Source organism: Clupea harengus, chromosome 17 (genome assembly GCF_900700415.2).
Source record: "Clupea harengus chromosome 17, Ch_v2.0.2, whole genome shotgun sequence".
Taxonomy (NCBI): domain Eukaryota; kingdom Metazoa; phylum Chordata; class Actinopteri; order Clupeiformes; family Clupeidae; genus Clupea; species Clupea harengus.
The window spans coordinates 12,062,320-12,074,819 of record NC_045168.1 but is presented as its reverse complement, the minus strand read 5'-3'; the positions used below and the strand labels follow the sequence as shown (position 1 = coordinate 12,074,819).

General features: G+C 47.4%; 1 protein-coding gene across 6 annotated transcripts in view; it reads right to left on the bottom strand.

Annotated features, from left to right (window-relative positions):
* Positions 1-12,500, bottom strand: part of mpp7a (membrane palmitoylated protein 7a) — a 131,056-nt gene that overhangs the window by 68,682 nt on the left and 49,874 nt on the right. The window lies entirely within an intron of this gene.

Genomic DNA, 12,500 nt, shown 5'->3' with positions numbered 1-12,500 from the left:
CAGAGTGATGAAGAGGTTGGACATGGTGGGTTAGTTTCACTCGTTCACCACAGCGCAGAGGAACAGACACTGCAGCGCAGCACCGCACAGCAGACAAACAGCGGAGGAAGCGCAACCGCTGGAAAATGAGTTTGTTTGTCGGCACGTTGTTAACGACGACAGTTGCCGTGCAATTAAACCATCTGGTTTTTCTGGCTGTCTGTGTTCCTTGAAGTGTGCAACCAAGCAACCTCTAGGTCTTCAGATGCTTACACACACACACACACACACACACACACACACACACACACAGACACACACACACACACACACACACACAGACAGACTCCAACTGAAGCCCAGTTTCTCTCCTGATTCATCAGCATTGAGAGAAATGAAGAAAGTTTGGCTTGGAAATGCACAGATGCACCAGAGACAGACAGACAGACAGACAGACAGACAGACAGACACACACACACACACACACACAAATCACTGCAAAACAACAGCATTACAATTTCAAATGGTCAGATCGCAATTGCCACCATCATACACATTCCTAACTTGAGTTGCATGGGGTAACTCTTCTTTTTTGTTGTAATCCTCAGACTCAGACATAATTCCTCTGCTTGGCTGGCAAAAATGAAATGTCTTCTACAAGTGAACTGCCAGCTTACAAGACATATGGCAGGATGGTGTCTTTGGCCTCCTCCTCTGCCATGAGCGAGCTTAAGCAGCAATGCATCAGTGGAACACGGCAGGGTTGAGGGAGTGTTTGCAATTCAGTAAGAATTTATTACACTCATCTTAAGTTAAACTACAGCCAAAACACACACACACACACACACACACACACACACACACACACACACACATTTACAGATGTATCATAATCTGGAAGATGTTTATCACTCAGATTTTCATAAATCCGTGAATTGTGAATTTATCACACCCATCTAATGTATTAGTCACGATTGCGTCTCGCATGTACACACACACACACGCTTCTTACTTGCCAGGAACTGGCTTGTTTTACAGGTCTATGTGTTGTAACGGAGGCTTTTGAGATTTAGGTCCTGCTGCAGTCGACCCTTGTGCAGCCATAAAACACTGTGCATTACAGCCATCAGCACCCACATCCAGGAGGACGGGGGACGGGGGGGACGGGGGGATGTGTGTGTGTGTGTGTGTGTGTGAGACGTCTCCCCCACATGATGCCACAGCGAGAGCGAGAAGACGTCTCCCCCACATGATGCTGCAGCGCTGCTCAGTAGTACAGCATTTACATGTGACTGCCTCCTGTTGTCAGCCAATTACTTTTAAACTGCCCTAAACACAGATGAAAAACATAAACACAATGGTTTATGTCTGTACACACACACACACACACACACACACACACACACACACACTGAGGTATGAATATTTACAGACGTGTGTGTGTGTGTGTGTGTGTGTGTGTGTGTGTGTGTGTGTGTGTGTGTGTCAGACTACGTGTGTGCATGTGTTTGATTGCTTTCTTGAGAAGTTTATTTTGCAGCTGTGTGTAGCTTCAGCAGATGGCTATTGCATTAAGTTCAGGGACTCATGTTAGACGCACCCTGCTAAACCTCCCCGCTCCGGTCCCTGCTGAGGGCCGGCCCCTCTGCCCCGACCAATATCACAGCATCAGCTCAGGAGATCAGCCAGACATACGAGCCAGTCTGCTCTCACACACACACTCACACACACACTCACACACACATCCATACATACATGTCTACCAAGAGACATACACTATCTCAAACGTCCAGCCCAATATGCAATACGGCTTGTTTCTATCTCACCAACAGACACACACACACACACAGACACACACACCTCTCCATTATCCGAGACAACAAGCCAGAGATACAATTAAGTGTTTCACATGTGTCAACATAAATCACAAATACACACACACACACACACACAACATATTAGCCTTTGGAATGGTACTGTTCTCTGCAGACACACACACACGCCTGAGGAATGTTCCTATCCCTTCTGTAGGCATGCAAGCCAGTGACATCTGTAGAGATAGTTGCAGTCTCTCTCTCTCTGTGATGTTACCACTGATGACAAACACACACACACACACACACACACACACACACACACACACACACACACACACACACACACACACACACACACACACACACACACACACACACACACACACAAAGTCCTTATGCCAGAGAATGCAGGCATCCAGGCAACCTAAATTACAACCCAGGCTGTCTTGCACACACACACACACACACACACACACAATAGCACACATTCCAGTGCGCTCAGAAGGAGATGGAGAGAATGTCATGGACAGAAAGAAGGAGGGAGGAGAGACCCTGAGGAGAGAAGAAAAGGTGTTCTGGCTGCCTCTGTGTGCGCAATGTGGAAAAAGTCAGTCTGTCAGAGGAGCGAGCGTCAGGAGAGAGTCTGTGTGTCCAAGCCACTGGAGGAGGTAGAGAGGGGGGGGGGGGGGGGGGTGTAGCAAAGATAGAGAGAAAAAGTGAAAGAAATAAGAAGAAGAAGCGATGATGGCTTTGGCAACACTATATGTACCCAGCCATGCTAATGAAGCAACATAGAATATAACAGGGAAGAGGGATAGAGAGGCAGAGCGAAAGAGAGCAAGAAATGAAGGGGGGGGAATTAGCCTGTGACACTGAAAGGCGCTCTGATGAGAGCCTCATCAAGACGTCTCGCGAGAAAGAGCACCTTCCAGCCTGGCCATGGACACTGAGCCATTAGTGGACTGGCAGAGAATGAACACAGGGCTTCCTCCTCTAGCCTCTGCAGAAGCTCAGCCCAGCGCAGCCCAGCGCAGTGCAGCCCAGCCCAGCCTAGCACAGCACAGCACAGCACAGCACAGCACAGCACAGCACAGCACAGCACAGCACAGCACAGCACAGCACCACAGCCCAGCCAGCCCAGCCCAGCCCAGCCCAGCCCAGCCCAGCCCAGCCCAGCCCAGCCCAGCCCAGCGCAGCCCAGCCCAGCGCAGCCCAGTGCAGCCCAGCGCAGCCCAGCCCAGCCCAGCCCAGCGCAGCACTTCTCGGGGCTGTCCAGCTCTGTGAGGGGCTCCTGGCTGCCTAACAGGCCCCGCTGGCTGGAACAGGCTCTCTCAAGTAGAGGCAAGATCATTACTGAGAGATCCTGTCACTTGAAAAGGAGAATGAGCGATGTGTCTGAGCACAGAGCTGGTTGCAAAACTATGGTACAATGAACCCCTGTGTTTGTGTGTGTGTGTGTGTGTGTGTGTGTGATATTTGTGTCTATGTTAAAGTGAGTGAGGATGTTTGTGTGTGTGTGTGTGTGTGTGTGCGTGTGTGTGTATTTGTGTGTGTGTGTGCGTGTGTGTATTTGTGTGTGTGTGTGTGGGTGTGTGGGTGTGTGTGTGTATTTGTGTGAATGTGTGTGGGTGTGTGGGTGTGTGTGTGTATTTGTGTGAATGTGGTGTGTGTGTGTGTGTGTGTGTGTGTGTGTGTGTGTGTGTGTGTGTGTGTGTGTGCATGTGTGTGAGAGAGACCCATGAGACAACCATGCCCAGTTCAGCTCCAGTCCAGCCACCTCCCAGTGGTCCTTAGCAAAACACAGTGATGGGGAAAACAAACAGGACTGACACACACACAGAGCCGAGACGGCAGTCCCTGTTTTCCAAACGGATAACCTTTCCTTGGGAACACCGGAAACACACACAGACACAGACAGACACACCACACACACACACACACATACAAATAAAAAGTCATACATGAGGAAAAAGTGGAAAACAGAAGGAACAAACGTTATCACAATAAAGCCATACATGAAAAGTCTGATCTGCTGTGAAAAAGGGGGGGGGGGGGGGTCAGCAAGAGAGAGGAAGAGTAATGAAAGAGTGATGAAGAGGGAAATAAAGAGAGAGGGAAGAGGGAGCGGGAGAGGGAGAGAGAGAGGGAGAAGACTGATGAAGGGTGAAATGGAGATCACAGAGGTGGATAGTGTTTCTTTTTCGAGTGAGTAACTGCACAGGGTGCATGTGCGTGTGTGTGTGTTCGGTGTGTGTGTGTGTCTGTGTGTGTGTGTACGTGAGCCTGCTTTATGTCTGTGCTATAAAAATAGGAGTAAAAATGGCTGTAACCTCTGCAACTCTTCCGGTTCCATCGGACTCGACCGGACGGATCAGGTGTCGGAACCCGGGGAACCGATCAGACCCAATAACTCCAACAGAACACCTCATCACACACACGCACACACTTGCGCACACACACACCGAGAGCAGTGGCAGGCTCAGGGGTAAGTGGCAGACAGATGACAAGTAGGGTAGACAGAGTTCCTTGTTTACCCAGAAGCACTGAGAGGGGCCAGTCGTGTGTGTGTGTGTGTGTGTGTGTCTGTGTGTGTGCGCACTCTGGATGGAAAGTGTGTGTCTTAGCTCATTATGGATAGAATTCATCAACCTGTCAAAAAGAGGTGAGTGAGAGGAATATCATAAGTCCAGTTTGGGGCCTGTCACTATGCACACACACACACACACACACACACACACACACACACACACACACACACACACACACACACACACACACACACACACACACACACACACGAGAGAGAAAGAGTGTGTAGTCTTGCTGGTGCAATGGGCTTTGTGTGGGTTTACACAGGTAAAGGAGCTCCACTTCCCTTACTTTGGATCAAACACAACAGAAGGTTCGATAATAAACCGTAACACCGTCCTCACACATCACTCCTGAAGGCAGACTAATCCAAACAGCTGTCAGCCCAGACAAAACACAGAAACTATGGTAACTAAGGTAACAACTGAGAGCTGAATGACAGATTAGGAAAGATGAGTGATCAAGAAGAGAATAAAAGGGAGAGAAAAGAGGAGAACAGAGAGGAGAGTAAAGAGAAAAGGAGTGTGGCGACCTTGGGCACACGCACCCAAAAACAAGGCAGACTTCCAGCTGCATCATTAAAAGAATGGATGCATTTCTTAAACGAGAGGAGAAATACAGAGATTGAGGACCAAGAGTAACGAGAGAGCACACACACACACACACACACACACACACACACACACACACACACACACACACACACACACACACACACACACACACACACACACACACACACACACACACACACACACACACACACACACACACACACTGGCAGGAGCACCTTGTCTCTCTTTAGCATTTGTGTAGCTAATATCCCGTTTCATGACTCATAAAGGCAGGAACACGCTAGTGCTTTACTGCACCATGTGGTCTTTATTAAAGTGGCTAATTCATGTGATTTATGGAAGCTACCGGATTGTAAACAACAGCGGGGAATGTGGGGAGCCAAAATGGCCACCTGGCTCACTTCCCCTAGCCCTGCGCTCTTCTTGGCTGACTGAAGATCAGCTCTTCCAGTCTCCTCTTTGACCTTTCTCATTAAACCAAGCCATAAGAACTGACCCCAGGCAAACTGGGAGAGGGAGGAGAAAACGATGTAACTCTGTAATCTTGGACTTGGGCGGGGTCAGAGGTCGACGTAGCTGGGAGCAGATGAGCTGGGGTGTGTCCCTCAGGGGAGAGCTAAAGCCACTCTCACTCAAGCATGGTGTGTGTGTGTGTGTGTGTGTGTCTGTGTGTGTCTGTGTCTGTGTGTGTGTGTGTGTGTGTGTGTGTGTGTCTGTCTCTGTGTGTGAGTGTGTCTGTGTGTATTTAGTATTATATGTATAGGTTGGTATATGTTTAGCACATCGTATTGTATATTTATCTTGTATATTGAGTAAGGTTATTTAGGTTATTATATGTTTATATGTTTATTATGTGTAAATTATGTTCATAGTACTTGTGCAGAGTGTACGTCATGGTTTGTTATGTTATAGTATGTGATGTTATGGTATGGTAGGTTTGGGCGGCGTCTTGTCATAAGAATTTCAGTGCCCAGTCTGACCCTGTGTCATTTTGTGCATCTGACAAATAAAATACTTGTAACTTGTGTGCGTGTCTGTGTGTGTGTGTGTGTGTGTGTGTCTGTGTGTGTCTGTGTGTCCGACTGTCTGTCTGTGTGTCTGTCTTTGTCTGTGTGTCTGTCTGTCTGTCTCAGATCACACACTGATCTTCATTTGGTGCGTTTCTAGTGTGTGTATTTATCCGTGTAAGCAACCACACACACACACACACACACACACACACACAGACACGCACACACACCGTTTCTCTCAATTCAGTCGAATGGTGGAGAGGGGTCCGACTGGGAGCCCTGATCCCTGAGGTGTCCTCCATCACAGGGCAGCTGGGCTTTGGGCCAATGTGACCCATCAGAACACACATCTCTGCCCCATGGCACTGTAACACACAGCAAGCAGCCACTAGGGGGAGTGTAGGGTCCAACCCAGCTCCACAGGAGGTTACAGTGATGCACTGAAATCTGCTAGTAAAGGACTGATCGTCCTATTCTGTCATTTACCTTATTCATACACACCCACCCACTCAAAACATCCCATGTATTACGGAAATTAATTCCCCTTCATTTTAGGTATCCAATGGACAGTTTTAAATAAAGATTTGCATCACATGTGTAATAATGCATTAATAACTGTCATTTGCTGTTATAACGCGTTCCTTACAGCAGTACTTCATCGTGCGCTATGGCTACAGAGAGTAAAGAGAGTAGTGGCAACTGTCCAAAGAAGGATGGGTGGGGGGTGGGGGGGTCATTTATAGTTTGCAGGTGTACAACCCCGTCCACCTCCCTGAGGGGGGGTCTGGTTCGGTGTGGAATAATAAACACAGCACTCTGAGGGGTTGAGGCCGCTAGTGCGCTAACCGCAGGCAGCACCAGCCGAGCCCAGGGTAGGACCAGGCTTACGAGTCTATCCCCGCATCAGATGCCAGCATCACAGCAGATCAGACTTTTATTGCACTGGGCCAGGGGCAGGGCTCAGAGAGATCATGGAGCGTGCTGGTGTGTGTGTGTGTGTGTGTGTGCATGTGTGTGTGTGCGTGTGTGCGTGTGTGTGTGTGTGTGTGTGTGCGCATGTGTGTGTGTGTGTGTGTGTGTGTGAGTGTGTGTGTGTGTGCATGTGAGTGTGTGTGTGCGTGTGAGTGTGTGTGTGCGTGTGAGTGTGTGTGTGCGTGTGCATGTGAGTGTGTGTGTGCATGTGAGTGTGTGTGTGCATGTGCGTGTGTGTGTGCATGTGCGTGTGTGTGTGCATGTGTGCATGTGTGCGTGTGTGTGTGTGTGTGCGTGCATGTGTGCGTGCATGTGAGAAAATCTAATGTGACAAAATGAAGAGAGATGGACATTGAGATAAGCCACAAAGACAAAGATGGACACTGAGAAAGCAACAAAGAAACGTGGAACAAAAGATAGCTATGATATGAAAAACATTTTTCCCGATGACCCCAAAATGCATGTTTTTCTTTGTCTTAAATGCACTTCCTGTAAGTCTACAGACAGTGTGTGCTCATAGTCTACTCAAGAGAAAGTGCCACAGGATACGACAGAAGACCAATTTAGTTCCAACAGGTAACAAAATAGCACACTTTTATACATCTTTATGAAATTAAAGTGTACTTTAGAAAGCTAGACTATAATATATTACTTCTTCGCAAGGTCATAAAACTAGCTGTAGTGCGAATAAGACAACACTCACTATAGGTTACAGTTTACACTCCCAGTAACCCCTGGTAGTAAGTCTGTGTGTGTCTGTGTGTGTGTGTGTGTGTGTGTGTGTGTGTGTGTGTGTGTGTGTGTGTGTGTGTGTGTGTGTGTGTGTGTGTGTGTGTGTGTGAAACCGGCATACACCTGGTGCAGGTGGGAATTGGAATTGTATTATATTTCCTGTAGTTGCCTCAGGAGTGAAGTCTTGGCAGAGGAACAGTGCGCTGCAAGACTTTAGGCTAACTCCACTTTAATTGACGGGGAGAGGCGTTCTAAAGTGGCCCAAATGCTGATACATCCCCTGTCCTCTGTGTGTGTGTGTGTGTGTGTGTGTGTGTGTGTGTGTGTGTGTGTGTGTGTCCATCTCAAAGGTGAAGCTGTAAAGTGGAGGTCTCATTTGGCAAAGCTCAGAAAGTAGATATTTCACTTCACATACACATCGACTAACTGAGACAAATGATTGTATGCAGTGTATGTCTGTATGGCCTGTGTGCATGAGTGTGTGTGTGTGTGTGTGTATGTGTGTGTGTGTGTGTGTGTGTGTGTGTGTGTGAGAGGAGTCACAGATGAAACAGATGAAAGGCCTCTGCTTTAAGTCCACGTCGTCTCCATCCCTCCTTCATCCCCCTCTCTTCTCTCTTCCTACATGTCTCTGTCTCTTCTCATTCTCTCACGTCCCCCCAATGTCCACTGTATAGCCACTTTTCCTTCTCTCTGAATGCTCTCGCTGTCCTGTCTTCTGTGTGTGTTTGAGTGTGTGTGTGTGTGTGTATGTGTGTGTGTGTGTGGCAGTGCCAGGAGTGTGTTGATGTGTTCCATGTGTTCAGACGGACTGTTTCACCTGTCAGATTAAGATGCTCTTCTCTCCGCCACACGCTCCTTCTGTTTCACAACCTACTCCAGTGACGGCAGGAATTTTATTAAGAAATCTGTGTGTGTGTGTGTGTGTGTGTGTGTGTGTGTATGTTAAAGAGAGAGAGATTTAGGAAGGGGTCATTACCGGGGACGTGTCACTGATGTTAGCCATATTCTTTTTAGCATTGCGTGCATGTGTGTGTGTTTTCTAATGTAAGGCGAGACCACCTCTTATTTCCTCTTGTCTATCTGTCTCTCTCTCTCTCTTTCTCTCTCTCTCTGTGTATGTGTGTGTGTGTGTGTGTGTGTGTGTGTGTGTGTGTGTGTGTGTGTGTGTGTGTGTGTGTGTGTGAGAGAGAGGGGGGGGGACAGAACCTGTACTACAACATTACTTTTTCCAGTGTTTTCTCAGCTATAAAAAAAGTCACAGTTCTACTCTAAAGAAACCCAAACTTCAATTCAAGACCAGAAGCTAGCTGTGAAAGTTAGCAGAAGTTAGAGTAAAAGTGTTACTACTACACTTAATACCGATGACCCTTTAGTGGCGGAATATGAACAACATATAAAAGACCTGGGCAACATCTGTGTGTGTGTGTGTGTGTGTGTGTGTGTGTGTGTGTGTGTGTGTGTGTGTGTGTGTGTGTGTGTGTCACACAGCACTCATGAACTCCACCTCATTATTTGGGTGTATTTTACACATTACTGTTTGCACTACACTTACATACACTGTCACTTTCAACTTACTGTTTGCACTAGCAGTAATATTGTATCAGAAATATTGCACTACCTTTAACTCCCACACTGGATTTGTTTGTAGGTTAGTATAGGTTTACTAGGTTAGCATAGATTATTATATGTGTATTATATGTTATATGTATATATGTTAGTATTATATGTATAGGTTATTATAGGTTTAGCATACTGTATTGTATATTTATCTTGTATATTTAGTAAGGTTATTACATGTTATCATTATATGTATAGATTATTATATGTTTAACACGTGTAAATTATGTTCAGAGTACTTGTACAGAGTGTATGTCATGTTATGTTATACTATGTTTAATATATGTTATGGTAGGTTGTTGTGCGGTGCCTTGTCCTAAGAATTTCAGTGCCCAGTCTGACCCTGTGTCATTCTGTGCATCTGACAATAAAAGACTTGTTACTTGTAAGAAGTACATACTGTATCTATGCGTTCAGCTAAGACATCAAAATCATTTCCAATGATACAACTACATGGCCATGTAGGCCCCTTTGTTCTATGAGCAACTCACAGTAGTTAGAACAAATACAATGTTGCTGTTTAACTGCTATCACCGTCAGCTTTAAGAGACCTACACACACACACACACACACACACACACACACACACACACACACACACACACACACACACACACACACACACACACACGCGCAACACACACACACAGGTTTCCATTGAGTTGCTCATGTTCTATTACATGTGCACTGAAAACAATCTGTGTGTTTTTACATCCCGCGTGTCTAGAAAGAATTCAGGTCAAATATGTTTCCGATATCATGTGTGTACAGTGACAGACTTGTATGTTTTTTGTAATGATTAGACCTTCTCTCTCCGAGGTCTCATGATCACGGACTCTCTCTTATATGCCAAATACATGTCAACATTCCTCCACAGGTAACGCATACGTCATGTGGATGGCACTCACACTCACACACACTCCCTCATACACACATACACACTCCCTCAAACACACACACACACACGCACACGCACACGCACACACGCACACACACTCCCTCACAAACACACCCTCCCACGCACGCACACACATGCACATGCACGCACGCACACACGTACACACAGGTCCTACGCAGGCAGGAGTCAGCGGAAAATCAAATAGAAAATCATGTATGATCAGTGCCTTGTGAAGGCATCTGGGCAACAGACTGGCCCTTTGGGGGGTTTGAGGGCTCCATTGCCTGCCCTGCCATCTATGGTCTTTACCTGGTGCAGCATCAGCCTAAGCAACCATACGGACTCTCTGACTCAAACTGGCCCCTTGGCGAAACCACAGCAAAAGTCACAACAGATGGCCCCACGCACGGCCAAAGCCTGGGTGGCTGCCATAACTGATGGCACTGATTAACGCTTCATTTGGCAAGGGCGTGCCATGACAACAGGATCACGAGTAACACATGACAGATGCTCTGCTCTGCCATCCTGCCATGATCATAATGCCAGCGAGGGGTAATACCTGTGGCACAACCACACAGCTTGCCAGCACAGCCAGTCACCGTGCCAGTCACCAGCGAGGGGTAATACCTGTGGCACAACCACACAGCTTGCTTGTTGTTGTTGCACTGCATCCATTCGTATTGAGCTGTTACATTCACAACTAGGCCACAGACATGACGTCATGGACTACACACCTGGCATGGTGGTGACTGGCACAGTGACTGGCACAGTGATTGGCACGGTGACTGGCATGGTGATTGGCACGGTGACTGGCATGGTGACTGCAGTGATGTCTTGGTTTCAGGCAACATTCAGAAGGAATTAATCTGATCCCGATGAGTGGACAGAACTAGTCGAATGACAGGCCGTTATCTCTAATCTGATCCCGTAGAGTCGACAGAACTAGTCGAATGACAGGCCGTTATCGTTGCTCTTCAGGCCTGCTGCCTCCATAGATCTACGCTAGGCTCTCCCTGCTGTGCACACCTCACAAACTCTTCTGAATCACTTAGCATTTGTCTTCAGTGGGACACATGGTTTTCTGTTAAGCAAACACGGCGCAATACCACCCTGCTCCTAAGAGTCAAGACAGACCAGATCAGAGGATGAAGCACATGCTAGGCCTATCTCCGTCTGCACTGAAGACAGGAGGGGGGGAAGGGAATGGAGAGAAGAAGAAGAAGAAGTGAAAAATAGAGACGAGAGGAGGAGAAGAGGGAGGAGAAGACGAGGGGAAGAGAAATGTGCGTGTTTGGGTGTCACCTCCCCCGGGCGGCCCAGAGGGGAGCTGGAGCGAGCGCAGCTCCTCCATCGATCTTGTTTAATGGAGCGCGAGTCACCTGCAGTAGCGCTGCTGCATTACCAGATTACACCAGCGACCCTCCCACGCGCAATACATCAGCTACTGAGACACACACACACACACACACACACACACACACACACACACACACACACACACACACACACACACACACACACACACACACACACACACAGAGAGGGGGAATCTATAACACCACTGTCACAAAACACATGTAGAGACAGAGAGAGAGAGAAAGAGTGAGCGAGAATATATAACGCCACTGTCACAAACACAGACAGAGAGAGAGAGAGAGAAAGAGAAAGACAGAGAGAAACAGAATCTATAACGCCACCGTCACAAATACATGCAGAGACAGAGAGAGAGAGAAAGAAACAAAGAAACAAAGAAAGAAAGAAAGAAAGAAAGAGAGAGAGGGGGGAGAGAGAAAGAGGAGAGGGAATCTACATCACCGCAGTCACAAACATATGCAGAGAGAGAAAGGAGACTGACGATACTCTCCATCACCAATGAGGGAAAGGCTGTATTAGAAGACCAACTGAATGAAAGAGAGAGAGAGAGAGAGAGAGGGATGAGGTGGTGACAGAGCTCTGTACTGCTTTAATCTGGGCTCCCTGTGTCTCAGTGATTGCAGCAGACAGGAATGTGGCTCTTGGAACGCTAAAACGACCAGCCTTTGGTGTGTAACTGCCTGTTTCCTCCTGCCAGCCTTTTCACAAGCATATCTTAAAAAGAGTGTGACAAGGGGTGGAGAAGAAAGACTGCAAAAAGCCGGGAAGCCAGCAAGTTTTGCAACATCTCTAATAACTGTCTGGATCTGGCAGAGCGGGTTGTCATGGAACTTCTAATCTAATTACGTCTCTCTCTGTCTCTATCTCGCTTACCCTTTCATCACTAGCAAATGTTCTAGGCCTCTGTTGTTCTAGAATGTTCTGAACACACCAA